Here is a 3,325-nt window from a genome sequence, read left to right on the forward strand (position 1 = left end):
ATGGGTTTCGAGCCCAGATTATGGTGTTTTTTGAGGTTATGGCGGAACCCCGACCCGATAGGGTTTAATGGACCTCGGATTCGGATTCAGCGACCCCAAAAACATATAATAAACATGGTCTGATCCCCAGGCCAAAAAAAATTTTTTTTTTGTGTGGCTGTGTTATTATTGGAACAGATTCAATTGATTAGAACTTAAAATATAGTCGAAACATTTTGAAACACATCTAAGTACATTTATTTATTGAACGACATATTGCACTGGCTCTACATAGCAGTTGAGTTCATATCTTGATTTTGATTTTGAGAGAAAGCCTGAAGTGTACGCCTTATTACTTCACTTTATTTAAAAAGTTATTAAGAAAAAGTTTTAGTACTGAAGCATCGTAGCTCAAGGGAATGCAACTAGAGGAACAGCCCTTCTTTTGAAGGGGGCGCAACCCCACCTCCTGCCAACACGCTTTCAACTCGAAGAAAATATACATAGAATCGAGAAATAAGAGGTTATATATAAAACTTTTTTTTTTTTTTTTTTTTTTTTTTTTTTTTCAAAGGATCCGTAATTGTCAATATTTACTTATATTACTTTGTCGCTAACCTCTACTATACTTAGAAATTCGTGTAGTCGCATGTTGAAAGCATTAACAACCTGCGAGAAAACGAAACGGAATCTTGACCTTGTAGCTTTGTTTACATTCCTCAACACATCAGTCCGACATACACAAACTTAACTGTTCGTAATAACAACTTGTAATATATAGAATAAAGCATTAAAATTCTGAAACTTCAACTTGCCATATCTCCTAAATCAAGGCCGTCACCACAAAAGTTTTTTACTTACTTACTCAGTATGACTTGCCCTACAACACGTCTAAAGCGCAACAAAATCTGAGCTGTGTGACCAAAAATGCATAGTTACCATCCTTGAAATTTATTCGAAGCAAATTTTCCACAGTTTCATCAAGAATCGCCGTACGATTTCATTACGTTTTACGGTTTTGACAAATCTTTTACAGATTTGGAGCCACTATATGATTGAAGCATTCGCTAATTCTTAATTTGTGGATAGTCATGGCAATGAAAGTTCCTACTGCGTCAGTTACCGTTAGCAGATATAAAATCTACTGATTCATTAAAGGAAGAGTTTGGTTTCCTTTCCACCACTTTTCTCTCTTACACTTATTACAGTGATAGTTCATCTATTGCGGTAACACTGCGTAATTCGCGACTTAACTTGAATCGTTCTGTTACCAGTTTTGTGTTTAATTATTAAAACGTTAAACCATATAATATTAAGAGAATTATTTTCTTGTGTTATTTTCGTGATATTTTCTGTTTCTACTCGAACGAATATACAAAACATATTTATTGTACAAGTCATGTGAAATATATCATCCACGTCGCATTTTTTCTGTGAACTTATTAACCAAGNAATTTNGTTACTATAATTACGANTAAAAGTACAAGTTGCACATAGAAAATCATGATTTATTCGAATATTATTACTAACATATATGCTGTGCTTGTGTTTTGTGTTATTTTACATTGAAAAGTATATGTGTAAATATAAAATACTTGATTAATTTTACTAATTATTTTAATTCGAGTATTATTTTTTGACGATATTTTTTACTGCTTATGAAGATCGACCTGTGAACATATTTAATGACACTGCAAATGATGTTAAGAGGGTACTGGAGCCTGGCTTGTAAACTGGATAGAGACCTGTAAACCGACGTTTGTATAACCTAAATTTCTTTATTTTTTAATTTTATTTACTGCACAACATTAAAAGCGCTTCTACAGAAGCAAATAAATATACAAAACTATATAAAGCTTTTGACAATGGGTATATAATACTTTTTTGAACTTGTTTTTCATTCATAATGATAGTATATAGTATCAAATACACATCATCACAATATTACTTTTTGTGCATCAATTAGACAATCAAATCATATTCTGAGTGTTTCATTAGATTGTTTTGTGTCGTACGTATTGCTGTAGTTCAGTGTAAATACGTACATAAGCTTAGAAATTATTTTATATACATGAATATAAGGTGAGGTTATAGAAGAAAACTGTATAAGAAAAAATTTATGCTGAATTTTGACATTCCAAAGAACAACAGCAAACTCTTAGCATAATTTACTTATTTCTGTAGAAGCATTTTGGATTTGATGCAGTAAATACGGCACAAAACGAAATATTAAAACGTCGATTTACAGGTCTCTATAGTCGGTATCCAGTACTCTCTTAAGGTGTTTACTTTTTGCTGTCCAAATATTTTACAGTTGTGGAAAAGTAATTGTGTTACGTGGAGAATCACTTCATTTTAATTCATCTACATGTAGAAATGAGAGAAAATATATATGTCTCTCAGAAGACGACGGCGGCGCACTTGTATGGAATGACAACTTACTTTATAATCAATATCAGCGAGAAAATCCTACTGACTTGAGTAAGTTATTATTGTTCTTACAACATTGCAACTTCTTAAAATACACTATTTCAACAAATTGTTTTACTTCTCTTTACATACCTAAACCTTTTAAACCTTTTTTTTTACAAATAAGTTCTACTTTACTTTAAATTTAAGAAGTTTACAATGAAAGTTTTTATGAAGATTTGTAATGAAAATTGAAAAGCTAAATATTCTATATATTTATATCATAGTTCTCGAGAATAAATACGTTTATATATATATATATATATATATATATATATATATTATAGACACTTATATGATTGTAGAGTTTTACAGTACACATCTATACAATACCTGGATAAATTGCAGTTTTAACGCAAAAATAAAATGTTTACAATCACAACCTCGAATAAGCACGGAACCACCATCACTACAAGGCTTCTACTTACTAAAAGATTGGAAAAATTGCACACTGTACACAACAATAAGCTGTTTAGATTTATGGGATCGAAAAAACTAGAGTCTTACAAATGCTACGAGAACACCTATGGGTCCCGTATTTGATCAAAGATGGGAAGGTAGAAGATTTACAATGTGTAAAAATTTATATTCATTAATTTAAAGTATCTAATATATACATTGTGTCATTATATGTTTGTAAGCTGTAAATTTAATATTATTGGTTTTAATAATGTATATTTAAAATTTTTAGAATTTGAAGGCTCAAGCCCACCTACCATCAAAATTCCTTTGTCTTCCACAACAACTATAAAAAATATTCCAAAAGCAGGAGCGACATCTATTTCACTTCGATCATGGAAGCATGTGAACATTCCCAGTAAACAATTTGTTCGCAATTTGCCAGCAAATTGTCAGCAATTTTAAGCAAAAATATTCA

At 30.9% G+C, this 3,325-nt stretch overlaps 1 long non-coding RNA gene across 1 annotated transcript; it reads left to right on the forward strand.

Moving 5' to 3' along the window:
- Window positions 1-2,301: 2,301 nt before the first annotated feature.
- Window positions 2,302-3,222, forward strand: LOC109862875. Its single transcript, XR_002251241.1, has 3 exons — window positions 2,302-2,460; window positions 2,754-3,005; window positions 3,140-3,222. It is a non-coding gene; the product is annotated as an uncharacterized LOC109862875 (long non-coding RNA).
- Window positions 3,223-3,325: the final 103 nt, after the last annotated feature.

The sequence above is a fragment of the Pseudomyrmex gracilis genome, unplaced genomic scaffold (genome assembly GCF_002006095.1).
Source record: "Pseudomyrmex gracilis isolate BER0280 unplaced genomic scaffold, ASM200609v1 scaffold_2548, whole genome shotgun sequence".
In the NCBI taxonomy this organism is placed as follows: Eukaryota; Metazoa; Arthropoda; class Insecta; order Hymenoptera; family Formicidae; genus Pseudomyrmex; species Pseudomyrmex gracilis.